The 15,934-nt window shown below is 46.2% G+C and overlaps 3 pseudogenes; all 3 read left to right on the top strand.

Annotated features, from left to right (window-relative positions):
* Positions 1 to 761: 761 nt before the first annotated feature.
* Positions 762 to 1,285, top strand: LOC150055000 (immunoglobulin heavy variable 3-66 pseudogene; annotated as a pseudogene).
* A 9,214-nt stretch (positions 1,286 to 10,499) lies between these two features.
* LOC150054999 (immunoglobulin heavy variable 3-23 pseudogene) lies at positions 10,500 to 10,915 on the top strand (annotated as a pseudogene).
* A 3,008-nt stretch (positions 10,916 to 13,923) lies between these two features.
* On the top strand, positions 13,924 to 14,459 carry LOC150054998 (immunoglobulin heavy variable 3-21 pseudogene; annotated as a pseudogene).
* The last annotated feature ends 1,475 nt before the right edge of the window (positions 14,460 to 15,934 follow it).

The raw sequence follows: 15,934 nt of genomic DNA, 5'->3' as shown, positions 1-15,934 counted from the left end.
AGTACAGATGCTAATGCTAGAGATATTAAAAATATATAAATGAGAAAAAAAGGACGACACCTATAGCTTGATAAATACTGTGATCAACCAAAATCACCTGCTTGACCCATGTGTCTCTTGGTGTCTTGTCAGAATGAAGTCGAGTGCAGCAGAGCCTCACATGGTCTCAGCACAGGAAGGAGGCTCTGCATCCTCTCCAGATGACCACCATTCTCCTGGAACCACACCAGGACCTGATGACCTCGACTTGATGTGTGCAGGACCAGGATCAGGGGAGAATTTAACACCATGGGAAATCCAGCTGGTGTGGAGAAGCTTTCATAATTGTATTACATTTTTCCACATGTACAAGGAGATAGCTATAACGTTGTATTTCAAGTGTTGTATAAATTCATAAATGTTGAGCAGAATGCTCACCAGGCACAATGACACAGTGAGAAGACATGTTTGTCCCCTCTGCACCCACACAAGTCTCAACGTTCTCCACTCCTGCCTCAGGCTCCCATGGAGATGCAGCTGCAGTGAGAACCACAGCACAAGGTCAAGGTGTCATGATTGACTGAAGGTGACCATGGTCACCAAACTCCCCCAACACAGTCACCTCAGCTCTGGAGCTCCATCTCTGAGACTCCTGCCCCACAGCTGGCTTTATAGCAGAGGCCATGCAAATGGGACGTCCCTCTGCTCGTGAAAACCAGCCAGCCCTGCCCTGAAGCTCTGTGAGCTGGAGTCCATCCAGTGACTGACACACACCACTCACCATGGAGCTGGGCCTGCGCTGGGTTTTCCTGGTGGCTATGATCAAAGGTGATTGATGGGGAAGCAGAGACCCTGAGTGTGTGAGTGGAGCTGGTGGAGGAACAGTGGTGAGTGTGAGCATGCCTGACCAGGATTGTCTGTGTTTGCAGGTGTCCAGTGTGAGGTGCAGCTGGTGGAGTCTGGGGGAGGCTTGGTGCAGCCTGGGGGTTCCCTGAGACTCTCCTGTGTAGCCTCTGGATTCAATATTGGAAGTTACTACATGAGCTGGATCCGCCAGGCTCCAGGGAAGGGACTGGAGTGGATTTCTACTGACACAAACTACGCAGACTCCGTGAAGGGCCGCTTCACCACCTCCACAGACAGCGGCAAGAACACACTTTACCTGCAGATGAGCAGCCTGAGAGTGGAGGACACAGCCATCTATTACTGTGCTAGAGACACAGTGCAGGAAGTGCAGTGCAGGCCCAGACACAAACCTCCCTGCAGGGGCGCTCGGGACCAGCAGGGGGCGCACGGCACACACTGATTCTTGGTCAGCCTGGGAGCAGAGCAGAACATTCAGGGCTGACCCCTCTCTGCCAGCTCTGCCTCTCCACATGACCTGAAGCCCTCACAGACAGCTCTCTAGCTTGTGACCTTCACTCTTCGTCCTTCTCTGCAAATGTAGATTGCCAGGACTTTCAGTTCTATGTATTAGTTTTGTTTATGATGAATTCTTGAATGGACATGGCACAGCACAGCAGCTGGGCAGGTGTGACACTGTTGAGGTCACTAAGGTCAACTCTGAGGAGGTTAAGGACCTTCTCAATCATTTCCTCTCAGACTCCTGAGGAGACAGTGGACACCCTGGATAGATGAGTCATAGAAACTCAGGTTGAAGACAGCAGGGATGTTTGCCAAAGCCAAGGACTCCATGCCACTGGGGAATTCAAATCCCACCATTCCTCACACACAGCACAGGAGTCCAGCCTGGCTTTGATCCCATGGTCTCCTTTTCCTTGTTGATGACACATGAGGGAGGCCTTTGATCAGGACTGGGAGCCTGCACTGTGACCCACTGAGACGCCAGTCGTGCCAAAGCTGAGTGTGGACACCTGCAGAGGCTCAGGACCAGATCACCCAGGAACATTTCTCTCTGTCAATCTCTCTCTCTCTCTCTTCTCTCTATCTCTCCCTCCCTCCTTCCCTCTGTACCTCCCCCTGTCCGTTTCTATAAATTCTGTCAATGAGGAGTATGATTTGTATTCACATCAAGAGCTCTGCAGTAGGTTCTCTTGATTCTAGCACTTCTGACATTTTCTCAGTCATCTCTGTGCTGCCCACACCTCTCTGTTGCACTCAATCCATATGCAGCTGTGGTCTGTATTCAGTCTGTAAACCTGAGGCCCTGGACTGCTCTGGAGGTCAGTGTGGCAGTGGTCATGGTTCCTGCATGCCCTAGGAGGAACTGACTGGCCTGCCCCAGTCTCCACTCTGTGACCTTCTCAGTGTCCTCTCTGTAGCCCTCCGGATCCTCAGGGGTTTTCTGTAGCTAAGGGGACCGTGGATGTGGATACAAACTGTCATCACATGGATCTCCCTGCATGGACCTGGTTGTCAGGAACGCGTCCACTGGTGACTTAGGAACAGCTGAGGACAACACACCCCGGGCCTCGCTGAGCTCTGGAGAAGGCACGGGTGGGCTGCCTGCTCCGGGGCCTGGCCATGGGAAAGAGCTCTAGAGTCCCAGCCAGGCCTGGAGCAGACGCGGCCTCTGCCATGGAAGCCATGTAGTCTATGCTGTTCTGACTCCACCTCATCCACGTTTACACAGGGGAATTGGTGAGGTATTTAATACCATCCACACAGCCCATTCCCAACATTAGACGAGTGCTGGACTCAAAGGAGAGGAGACCATGGCCCACTCCAGATCCTACAGGAAACTTCCCAGGTGCTTACCATGTGTACTTGGACATGCAGTGGGTTCTGAGTGTGGGGAAGTGTGTGCATGTGTGTGGGGAGGTGAGTGCCTGTGTCTGCACTTGAACTCAGGGCCTGAGTCCTGTCCCTGCAGTTTCTCCTGACACTCTACCACTGGATCTACAGCTCCATTGGAGACTTTCTACTGGTTCACTTTAGAGGAGAGACCATGGAATTTCCTACTCCAGATAGATTTTACCTAGGTCCTCAGATCTCAGTGCCCTGATGCACAAAGATTTCAGGAGTGAGCCTCTGACATCCAGCTAAGACTCTCATCCTTATTATCATAAACAATAAAATAGTTCTTAGTATGTAAATTTTGCTGAATTTGTAATCCTTTGTGTGGGGGGCCTTGATCTCAGGGCCTGCACGATGAATGTCCAGGACACTTGTTCCCCATGGATCTCACTCTGACTTGTCAGCCTTATCACCTCTTCTGAATTTTATTGAGTTGTGCTCCTAGGATCCAACCCTGGGCTTCATGTATGCTAGGCGAGCACTCTACCCCTGGGCCACACTCCTGGCCCTGTATTCCTTTTAATGGCATTATTTTGAGAACAAATCTTTAAGCACAGGATGGAGACTGATGGATGGAAGGCTAAAGCAAGTTACTGAGTGGATTCTAGTTTGTTTTTGCTTTTTTTTTTCTCAACTGAAACAGTTGCTTGTCAGTGACTTTTGTTGCCCTGCCCCAGATCTGCCATACAGATATTTTTGAGATCGGCCAGTGAATCTCTGTTACTGGATATTCACGAATCTCCTCGCCTGAATAATCAGGAAAAAAAACTGGATTTTCACATGTTACCACTGGCCAGGGCCCAGTGGGACTGTTTACTCCTAAAGAGAATGGACCTGGCACTGAGTTGAGGGTGACTTCTGAGGAGCTAAAAAGCACCCCCCCTTTCTGTAGCAGTAACCATCTTGTTGTTTATATAAACTGTGAATTACCCAAAAGCGCACATAAATTAAAGGAACAGAATTGTGGTGCCATTAATTCCCAGGAACTAACCTGTCTGTGTTAAAATTAAGCAGAACTCGTGTAAATTCCAGGGACAGCATTTGTTTTCTAAGCCATAGAACTACCCTCAGACAGCTAATTAGGACTCAACCAGCGTGGGAACTTCTCCTTAGCTCTAATCCCTGGAATGTCCCCAAACCCACCTCCCCACCTTATCTTGCACAAACACCTGATCCCCACCTTATCTTGCACAAACACCTGATTGCTGTAAATATGTGGTCTTTGCCTTTAAAAGCCCTGTAAAATTTCAGCTCGGGACTTCCTCCTAAGCTCTGCTGTGTCGGGGTGTAAGATGAGGCCTGAGCTGCAGCCTGCCTGAATTAAGCCTTCCTTGTGCATTTCCTAAGGTTTGACTCTCAGTGGTGTTCTTGGTGGTCATCTCGCGACTTGGGCATTACAGTTGCGGGCTTATCCAAGATGCCCCCAAAGAACCCCGAGACCCAAGAGACCCCGACGGTACGGGAAGAGCCCTGTTGATTTGTCTTGTCCTGTCATCTGTCTGTTTCCTTCACTCTTGCCTTGAGGACAGCCGCTCCCACTCGTGTTTCTCAAAGGGATTGCTGAAGCGGATGCGCTTGTATGGCAACTCTGGAGGAACTGGGAGATGTCCCAGACCATCCTCTCACAGAAGGGGGTCCCTGGAACCCTTCCCAGTACTCATAGGGCGTAAGTCAGTCTGGTTTTTGACCAGCAATGACCGGGAAGGTCTCCTAACCGAGACTCAACTGGCCCACCTTTATCTTGGGTCTGCTCCTTCTGTTTCTTTCTCAGGAGTCAGCAGACCAACTTGGGAGATCTCCATCAAGACTCAGGCCTGTGTGTACTGTATTTTCTGTTTTGTTAGAATTGTCTTACCCCTTGTTATTTTGTGGACTGAACGACTGACGAGACTGATAGCCATGGGCAATGTCCCATCCAGCCCCCTGGACTTGACTCTAGCTCACTGGAAGGAGGTTAAGGAAACGAAAAACTCTTCCCTTCCTGAAAGCAGTTTTGCAGGTAGGATGGCTGTGGACAGCCTGATGCCAGAGAAGGGAAGTCTCCACTGGAGAGGCGCACCCTGAGTGTTTTCAGGGCCCTGAGGTATCTTCCTCACTGACTGCCGCCAGGCATGCCATCAAAATTTGGCGGTACTTAAAGGTATCTGCTTCTGTCTTGTTTTGTTAGGTGTTTTCTGTCTTGCATGTTTTTTTTCTTTTTCAAAATTGGTACCAGTCCTAAATATGTATCCTTGTGATTTTTGAACATTTCTGGGTCTCAGGCCTGGTATGGCTTCTCCCTCATTGTTGCACTTGTAACAAGCCCTGGAAAAATAAATTTCAGCTAAGTTGACTTGTTAGAAAGCTTACTTTTAAAACATGGTTGCCACCTGCAAGAGAAAAATTGGAAAAAAAATCTCTTGACACATAAACTTCCAGAAAACTTACAGCTGACATGAATTTTGGGCGCTTTAAGATCTTTCAGTATGAATGTGTGTGAATGGGTGAGACTGAACATGTTCAAGGTTAAATTGTGAGTGTGCTGTGTAAAACACTGGATAAATTTATACTTGAAACACGAAGGCAATTGGGTAAATCTAAGTCTAAACTTCAAGAAAATTATTAGTTTTGAAAGTTTCCAATGTCTCAAAGGATTATTCCTTGTTCCAAAGAGGAACTACTTCAAAAAAAAAAAAAAGGATCTTTCTAAAGATTCTGAAATCTGCATTAAAAAAAATCTGGTATTGTAAGGCTTAGGGCTGTTTACATGGTAAACATTGTCTCTTGTTTAGCCCAGAGGCATTAGGGAATTTGGAATTTATTTCCTTGAGTTAATGTTTGGAGATAAGAATCAAAATTTAAATGTGAATTTGTTTATCAGTGTCAGAAAATTTGCCTGTCTTTTAAAACTGTTTAGGTAATCAAATCCCAAGAGAAAGGACTGGAAAACATAGGATAGTCCTGTGTGACCATCTTTGGGGGTGACAGGTGATCTGGCAAAGGTGTAGCTCTGGGTTCCCATGGTGGAAAAAAACCATGAGGGAGGCTCCACGCATGCTGAAAGATAGCTGGCACAAAGACTGTTCATCTAAACCTGGGCAGATGGGCAGAGTGGACCATCTTCATCCTGTCTTTTTCCTTGAAAACTGACACTGAAAATCTGATGATAAAATATGGGTGATGTGATTAGTATTCTTTAAATTGCCCCCTAAAATGTATTAAATTGGGGGAAAGGGTTTTAAAAGGAATGTTTAAAGGTTTACTTCCTTATGATTTGGTTTCATGCTACCTGATTGCAACTCGATATATTTTAGAAAAATAAGGAAACTAAATCTGGACTTTTGGTGCACTGAGGTTGTTGTTCTTGCATTAGGAAAAACTTATTTGAGTTTAAACTGTTGTTGGAGTTCTAGGCAGTAACCTAAAGTGCAGAGAAAAAAAAATGCCCCTTCTAAAAGGAGGCCTGGAGGCAAAGGGAGTGCCTTGAGCCCTTAAAGGTTTTTCAAATGCAAATAAAGGCTAAAGTGTTAAGTGTTTAAGCAAACTTCAGTAAAAGTTTTAAAGAAAATTACAAATGGGTTTCTGAATAAAATTTCAAAATGAAGTTGTCCTAAATGCTTGTTTCTGGAAAGAAAAAAAAATGAAAATTAGGACTACCAAAATGATTGTTTAATTACAATTTCATCTTGGTCTTGTAAGGTTCTTTATAGCAATTTCCAGCAGGCCCATGTAGAAGGACAGCAATCCTTATTCAGATGTAATTTTGGCCCTTACCAAGTTCCAGGTAAGATCATGCTTAGAGACTATTTTTGAATTGACCTCCTTGTTGCTTCTAATTGGAGTAAAGTGGCCTTTTGTAGGAATCATTGATCTGAAAACTGTAGTTCTGATCTGGCCGGGGCAAAGCAAAGTCCCTGTGAGACTGTGGTGTCTAATTTAGTAGCAGAGTGCTAGTGAGGCAGAGTTGCTTTGGAGCTCAAAGTGGCAGAGTGCTAGCCTTGAGCTGGAGAGTTGAGGGACAGCACTCAGGCCCTGAGTGCAAGTCCAGAAACCCACCAAGTAGAGAGCAAATGGGACATTAATCCCTGTGTGGAAAGACACTACTGGGACAAAAGAAATGAATCATCCAGATGCAGTAAGCCACTGCTTATGGTGTCAGATCCTAGAGTCACTTGTGCTTGGCCATTCAAAATTAATCAGAGCCAGGAGGTCATAGAATAGTTTGTAAGCATGCCTTACTAATGTCCATGTCCATTTCCTCCATAACTGGGCAGGAACTTGTCAGTCATCTGTAATAATAGGTAGTGTACAATCCTGAACCCTGGGTTTGCACAAAGCTCTAACTGAGCAACGTCTGATTTGACACCAGCCACAGAATTCAGGAAAGCTCGTGGACCTGAGGCTGTGTCCCTATTGATCTGTTTAGGTCTACACTGATAATTGAAGACTTGTTAGGGTCACAGAGCTTAAGATCCCCAGATAATCAAGAAAATGCCTTTGTAGATGGGTGCTAATTAAACTACATTGCTGTAGCCAAAGAAAAGGTTTATGCAGTTGTTAAATGTTTTATATGATCTCCCATTTGGAGTAAAATATTGCTACTGATATGGAATCTTGGCAACCTCTTGGTAAAATAGGCTAAGCTTTTAGGGTCCCAGGCTAGGTATAGAGACAACGTCCCTGAGTCACCTTGAAGAAGTTACAGAAGATGGATCTTTGCCCATCAACCCCCTTATATGAAGGGACCAGAGTCATTTTTGGAAAATAAGTTAGAATAAGTTAGAGGCATGGGAAACAGTTGTAGCAGATATGCGAGAAAGGAGACTGCACTTGTGGGAAATGGCTACAGGTTCAAGTCTTCTATAGCTGTCTAGGGAATCCCAGCCTCATTTAAAGGAAATCTGGTTACTACAAGTTGTTACCCTGTTATTTCTTTTGAATCTCAACCCTCTAATGTCCTAAAAATCAGTGGGGTGCCAGCCTGCAAAAATGAGTGTGCTCAGGTAAAGCAACCTGGAATCATTGGGAGAATTCACCAAAGTCGGGCGTTAGGTTAAGCTCCTTTAACCAGTCTGTGCAGACATTTGCAGGAGACCCAGCCGAAGGTGTCACATGCCATGGGAACTGCTGAGAGATGAGGCTGCTGCTACACATTCTGTCCTGACTGATTCCACCACCACCCACAACTGCTTCCTGAGAGGACTGGAGCTAAACCCTTGGTGATGGGACATTCTACCTGTGCTAAGTTCCAAGTCCCCTAGGTTTTACAGCCATTACCTTGACTCTGGATGGGTGAAGGGAATTTTCCATCTAGTGCTGAAAAGCCTAGAGGTGAGAGGTACAAATGTAAATGAGGACTATAGTCAATGAAAAATAGAGAAAGGTTAGTAAAGATTCTGGGAGAGGAGTTGAGAAAAGAAAAAAATTGTTTCTATGGATAAGAGAGGATCTGGAAAGAATTGTCTTAAATACTTGCTCTACAAAAAGGGGAATGACAAATACTAGAGTTCCTTATGTAGTAGATGGTATGAGCATATCTTAAGAATGGAGATTCTGACTATTATTGGCTCAAGGGAGGGAAGAGAGAGAGGGGAGGGCACTAAAGTTTGTGAGACTCTTATCTCCTGTTAACCACTAGAAATATGGTTGTGGAGCTGTGGTTGAATGGGTAGGTAGCCTTGAGCTGAAGAGCTAAGGGGAAGCTCCCAGTCCCGGAGTTCAAATTCCATGAGCAACCAAAAATCATAAAAAAAAAGAGTGAAAGAAAGACAGAGGGAAGGACAGAAAATACAAAATAACAATAGAAAAGAAAGATAGAAAGAAAATAAGAAGAAAAGAAAGGGAGTAAGGAAGGAAAGAAGAATGGAAGGAAAAGAGAATGAGAGAAATAGAGATGGCATGAAAGAAAGGAAGAGAGAAAGAAACAGAGAGAGAAAGGAAGGAAGGAAGGAAGGAAGGAAGGAAGGAAGGAAGGAAGGAAGGAAGGAAAGAAGGAAGGAAGGGCAGAAAGAATGGCAGAAAGAAAGAAGGAAGGCAGATAGAAAAACAGAAAGAGAGAGAAAAGGTATGAAGAAAGAAATCCTGGGGCAGGTGGATCATGACCATAATCCTAGCTACTCCAGGGGCTGGGATCTGAGGATCATGGTTCAAAGTCAACTCAGGGCACAGAAGTATGTGTGACACTTATTTCCAATTAACAACCAGAAACCCGTAAGTGGACCTGTGACTAAACTGGTTCAGTGGTAGCCTAGAGCTGAAGAGCTCAGAGACAGAGCATGCCCAGGCCCAGAGTTCAAGCTCCAGAACCAATGAAGTAGAAAAAAAAAGGTATAGTAAAACATAAAAAGAAGAAAGGAACGAAAGAAGGAAGGAAGGAAAGACAAGACTGAGGTAGAAAGAAATTCAAAGGAGAGATGGAAAGCAGGGAGGGAAGGAAGGAATTGAGGGAGGGAAGGAAAGAAGCAAGGAAGGAAGGAAGGAAAGAAGGAAGCAACGAAGGAAGGAAGGAAGGAAGGAAGGAAGGAAGAAAGGAGGAAATCAATCTTACTAGCACATAACTGTGACACCCTGTATCAAGTTTATTAAAAATTAAAATTAGGCCAGATACAATGGCTTACACCTGTAATCCTACCTACTCAGGAGGCTGGCACTGAAGACCAAGGTTCAAAGCCAGCCCAGGCAGGAGAGTCCATGAGACTCTTATCACAAATTAATGTCTAGAAAACCTGAAGTGGGGCTGTGGATCAAGGGGTAGGGTGGTAGCCTTGAGGTGAAGAGGTCAGGGACAATGCCCAGGTAGGGAGCTCAAGCCTGTGACAAACAAAAAAATTAAAATTAGTTTTGATGAGGTCACAGAGTTCAAACTGAGCTCTTGCCAGAAATCATCCCTGAGGAAGCAAATCCACGACTGGGTGCATAAGGAACACAGAGCTTGACACAAGGAGAAGCATGGAGAAAGGACTGTGTTCACACAGGAGGGAAAACCAACTAAATATTTCACACTTCTTATTTCTTAGATTCTGTGTATTTACACCTCACACTGGAACAAGGTTAAATGTTGAGTAAAGTCAAAAAAACTGACACAGAGAAACTATGAATATTTTGTTTTATGACATGTATGGTTATGAGGACGTCCAGTTCCCCTGGTCTCTTGTGATAATGAAGTCAAGTACAGCAGAGCCTCACATGGTCTCAGCACAGGAAGGAGGCTCTGCATCCTCTCCAGATGACCACCATTCTCCTGAACCACACCAGGACCTGAGGACCTCGACTTGATGTGTGCAGGACCAGGATCAGGGAAGCATTTAACACCGTGGGAAATCCAGCAGATGTGGAGAAGCTTTCATAATGGTATTACATTTTGCTCATTTACAAGGAGATACCATTCATCTTGTACATTAAGATTATTTTACAATTCATAAATGTTGAGCAGAATGTCACCAGGCACAATGACACAGTGAGAGGACATGTTTATCCCCTCTGAACCCACACAAGTCTCAACGTTCTCCACTCCTGCCTCAGGCTCCCATGGAGAGGCAGCTACAGGGAGAACCACAGCACAAGGTCAAGGTGTCATGATTGACTGAAGGTGACCATGGTCACCAAACTCCCCCAGCACAGTCACCTCTGCTCTGGAGCTCCATCTCTGAGACTCCTGCCCCACAGCTGGCTTTATAGCAGAGGCCATGCAAATGGGACGTCCCTCTGCTCATGAAAACCAGCCAGCCCTGCCCTGAAGCTCTGTGAGCTGGAGTCCATCCAGTGACTGACACACACCACTCACCATGGAGCTGGGCCTGCGCTGGGTTTTCCTGGTGGCTGTGTTCAAAGGTGATTGATGGGGAAGCAGAGACCCTGAGTGTGTGAGTGGAGCTGGTGGAGGAAGAGTGGTGAGTGTGAGCATGCCTGACCAGGATTGTCTGTGTTTGCAGGTGTCCAGTGTGAGGTGCAGCTGGTGGAGTCTGGGGGAGGCTTGGTGCAGCCTGGGGGGTCCCTGAGACTCTCCTCTGCAGCCTCTGGATTCACCTTCAGTAGTTACTACATGCACTGGATCCGCCAGTCTCCAGAGAAAGGCCTTGAATGGGTTACAAATATCAATGGAAATGGTGGTAGCACCTACTATGTAGACTCTGTGAGGGGCAGCTTCACCATCTCTAGAGACAACAATAAAAACACCCTGCATCTGCAAATGAATGCCTGAGAACAGAGGACTCCGCCCTGTATTACTGTGCAGCAGGCACAGTGAGAGGAGCTGAGTGGCAGCCCAGACACAAACTTCTAAGCAGGGCTCAGGGCCAGCAGGGGGCGCTGGGCCCTGATCAGCTGCAGGGGTGAGGAGGAGATGTCTCCTGGTGCCTGGCTCCTCCACATCTCCCCAGCTTCCCAGGACCCTCCACATCTGTGTCTCCACTCACCTGGGCTGTCACTGAACACACAGTGCTCTGCTTCCCTCCTCATGGAAACACTGCACTCCTGACCACAGGAGTCAAGCACAGGGCTCACTCTTAAGGGCTGAGGTGACTCTGCCTGGTCTCCATGGTCAGGTCCTGAAGAGGCTCAGGGTTCTCTGTGGACCTCTCTTCCCGAGCCCAGGTCCTCTCTCCTCCCTCTTCTGAGGGTTCTCTGCCACCCTTTCCTCCCTTATCTCAAGGTTAAAGTTACAGGTTAGTGTCCTCCTCATCATATCATCATGTAAAGTAAAATGTTAGGCTTTGTACACATTTTGTATATAAATCTCGAGTTTTGGGCAGGTTTGCCCCACCATCCCATCCCCAATCTATGGTTGTATTGCCAAGGGGTCTTTCAATTTCTTCACTGATTAAGAGCATACCCAACTTACCCTTCTGCAAGACCACATCATCATTATGATCTCTTATATTTGTTATAATAGTCATTCTAATGGGGAGAGCAAATATCTATCTCTATGGACAGCCAGAAAAAAAGGGAAAAATCAAGAAAATCAGCAAATACACCAGTTGAATCAAAAACCAAGATCCACCTTTTCTGCTGTCTTCATGAGACATATCTTGCTGACAAAAACATGTATTCTGAAAGTGAAAAGCTGGAATAAAATCCATCAAGCAAATGACCCCACTAAACAGCCTTGAGTCACCATTCTTATATGTGATAAAATAGACTTCAAACTAAAATTAGTGAGAAGAGACAAAGAAGGCTACTGCACACTATTCAAGGGATGTCTTTTTCTGGATGATATAAACAACCTAAATATCCACACACCAAACTCCAGAGCCCCCAATATCATCAGACAAACCTTTCTTACATTGGAAACACACAAACATGCAGACACAGTCATCGTTGGTGACTTTACCACAGCACTGTCACTTCTGAACAGATCAACAAGACAAAAACTCAACAGAGAGGGGGCCGGGAGTGTGGCCTAGTAGTAGAGTGCTTGCCTACCATGCACGAAGATCTGGGTTCAATTCCTTGATACCATATACATAGAAAAAAAAGCTGGAAGTGGTACTGAGGCTCAAGTGGTAGAGACTTGCCTTGACAAAGTCCAAGGACAATACTTAGGCACTGAGTTCTAGCCCAGTAATGGCAAAAAAAAAATAAAATAAAAAAAACTCAACAGACAAACCTTAAAACTCAACAGTTTCGGAGACCAACTCTACCTAACAGACATCTACAGACTATTCCACCCAGCAACACCAAAATACACCTTCTATCCAGAGCACATGGAACATTCTCCAAGTAGATCACATCTTAGGGCACAAAGCAAACCTGTGCAAATTCAGAAGCTCTGAAATTATCCCCACCATTCTCTCAGACCAGAATGGTGTAAAGCTGGAACACAACACCAATCTCCACCAAGGAAACCCTGTAACTCATAGAGATTGAACAACACATTGTTGCATCACCAGTGGGTCACTGAAGAGATCAGAAATTCAACAGTTTATGGTATTTCACAAAAAGAAGTACATAAAATATCAGTTTTCTGTGGAAAATCCATCACTTTGAGTGCCTACATCAACAAATTGGAGAAATTTCAAACAAATAATTTAACGAAGCGCCTCAAACTCTTAGAAAAAGAGCACCAAACCAAACCCTAATCCAGTAGAAAGAAACACAAGAATTATTAAAATTCGATCTGAATTAAATGAATGAGAGTCCAAGAAACATCATAGAAAGAACCAACAAAACAAAGAGTTGTTTCTCTGAAGGAGATAATACAATTGACAGACCCTTAGCAAATCTTACAAGCAGAAGAAGAGAACTGTCTGGAGGGAGGACAGGAAGAGGTAAAGACAGAGGAAGGATTACAGAGCATGACAGGAAACAGGTCAGGAAGACATGTGTTCCCTGCTTGGCTGTGCTATTGAGGAGGAGTTTCTTATTTGTCCACATTTACGATATCACCTTCCACCTATGAAGAATTTATTTTATATATTGTCACACACCGAAATTATTACAAACAAACAATACATATGATATAACTACAAATACTAACTACACAGAGATGAGAAAAACAACGAAGACACCTACACTATGATGAATGGTGTGATCCACCACAAATCACGTGCCTGAACCCTGGTTCTCCTGGTGTCTTATCAGATTGAAGTCAAGTGCAGCAGAGCCTCACATGGTCTCAGCACAGGAAGGAGGCTCTGCAGCCTCTCCAGATGACCACCATTCTCCTGGATCCACACCAGGACCTGATGACCTCGACTTGATGTGTGTAGGACCAGGATTAGGGGAGAATTTAACACCATGGGAAATCCACCAGATGTGCAGAAACGTTCATAACTGTTACACAACTTGCTTGTTTACAAGTAGATACCATTCATCTTGTCTGATATTTTTTGTTTTCAGTTCATATATGCTAAGCACAATGCTCACCAGGCACAATGGCATAGTGAAAGGACATGTTTATCCCCTCTGCACCCCACACAAGTCTCAAAGTTCTCCACTCCTGCCTCAGTCTCCCATGGAGATGCAGCTACAGTGAGAACCACAGCACAAGGTCAAGGTGTCATGATTGACTGAAGGTGACCATGGTCACCAAGCTCCCCCAGCACAGTCACCTCTGCTCTGGAGCTCCATCTCTGAGACTCCTGCCCCACAGCTGGCTTTATAGCAGAGGCCATGCAAATGGGACGTCCCTCTGCTCATGAAAACCAGCCAGCCCTGCCCTGAAGCTCTGTGAGCTGGAGTCCATCCAGTGACTGACACACACCACTCACCATGGAGCTGGGCCTGCGCTGGGTTTTCCTGGTGGCTGTGTTCAAAGGTGATTGATGGGGAAGCAGAGCCCCTGAGTGTGTGAGTGGAGCTGGTGGAGGAACAGTGGTGAGTGTGAGCATGCCTGACCAGGATTGTCTGTGTTTGCAGGTGTCCAGTGTGAGGTGCAGCTGGTGGAGTCTGGGGGAGGCTTGGTGCAGCCTGAGGGGTCCCTGAGACTCTCCTGTGCAGCCTCCGGATTCAACATTGGAAGTTGCTCGATGAGCTGGATCTGCCAGGCTCCAGGGAAGGGCCTAGAGTAGATTTCATCCATCTGGAGTAGTAACATATACTACGCAGACTCCGTGAAGGGCCGCTTCACCACCTCCAGGGACAACGGCAAGAGCACACTTTACCTGCAGATGAGCAGCCTGAGAGTGGAGGACACAGCCATCTATTCCTGCGCTAGACACAGTGCAGGAAGTGCAGTGCAGGCCCAGACACAAACCTCCCTGCAGGGGCGCTCGGGACCAGCAGGGGGCGCTCGGCACAGCTTGTAGCCAGGTCAGCCTGGGAGCAGAGCAGAGCTGAGCCAGGCCTGGGCTCCTGGTGTCTGTGCTGCCTCTGGGCCCAGCAGTGGTCACAGGATTCCTCCCCCACTTATCACCTGCATCTCCTGTGATGGCTCTCATCTTGACTGGTGACTATTAAAGTGACACAGTGTCACTTGGGAAGCAATCATGTCTCTGCGGTGGTCACATGAGTTGGATCCTGAAGAAATCAGGGGACCTGGTGATTCCATGAGACTCAGGGCACAGATTCCAGGATTCACAGAGCTGGAGTTCATTCTATGAACAAGAGGGAAAAGTCCTGATATAATGACTGAAGCCTGTGATCATAGATACTTGGGAGAGGGAGAGCAAAATGGTTACTTCTGGAGGGTAGGTGAGACATAACCTTAATGAGAACCCATCTCAGTCACTAATCTGGATGTGCTGACCATTTCCTGTGATTCCAACTGCATAGCAGTAAAGTGTAAAATCACTCTATGGAACCTGATCCGGGAAAAACATAACACACCACCAGAAAAATAAAAGTGTCAAACATGGGAAAAGAGAGATGAAGAGAGAGAGAGAGAGAGAGAGAGAGAGAGAGAGAGAGAGAGAGAGAGAGAGAGAGAGAGACAGAGACAGAGACAGAGACAGACAGAGAGGGAGAGAGACAGAGAGAGAGAGACAGAGACAGAGACAGACAGAGACAGACAGAGACAGACAGAGACAGGGAAAGAGAGACAGAGAGAGATCATTAAGGGGAGACACAGAGAAGAGCTTACTTAACCTCCCAGATCTCAAATATTCCAGTCTTCCCTCTCATACCACTGTGCACAGGGATTCAGTATTGAAGCAATAGAATTATTGACATGAAGTCTTTGTCTTCCTTAGTGTTTCTTGTTATCAGAATATCCTTTACTCTTTGTCCAACAACCAGATGTAATCTGGGATTGTCAAGTTGTAAAACACTGGGTTGGCCATAAACTAGAGCTCAGCCTACGGTGCCCTGGGAAAGGTGGCTGGAACTGCTCAGTCCTCACTGACCAGGACCTCTTGCTTTCATCCAAGGGGAAATGGAAGTGGACACCAGAAGTTTGGGTCAGGACTGGCCTGACAACCTACCCTGTGCTTGAGGAACTGGCCTTGCTGTGTCCGTCTGTCCTGGGGTTTCCTCCACCAGGACAGAGGTGGGGATTCCTGAGGATGGAGCCTCTGGGCTTGTGACCAGGTCTCTGTGCTCATTCGTGGACACTGTCACTGTGCAAGCTGAGCACTCACTGCTGTGTGAACTACACAGACTTCAGGAACAGGATTTCCAGGATTTCACATTTCCCCATAGACAATTTTTTTGAATATGAAGTCAAATCAATCCTCTCACCAGGACACATCCATTCCTGAGTCCATGCAGAGACGGATGTGACCTCATCTGAAGGAGAAAACTCCAGGTCAGGAGGCTCTGGATCCCATAGCACAAGCTGAGCACT

Source organism: Megascapheus bottae, chromosome 14, assembly GCF_031878675.1.
Source record: "Megascapheus bottae isolate mThoBot1 chromosome 14, mThoBot2.hap1, whole genome shotgun sequence".
Taxonomy (NCBI): Eukaryota; Metazoa; Chordata; class Mammalia; order Rodentia; family Geomyidae; genus Megascapheus; species Megascapheus bottae.
This window is presented reverse-complemented; position numbering and strand designations above follow the sequence as displayed.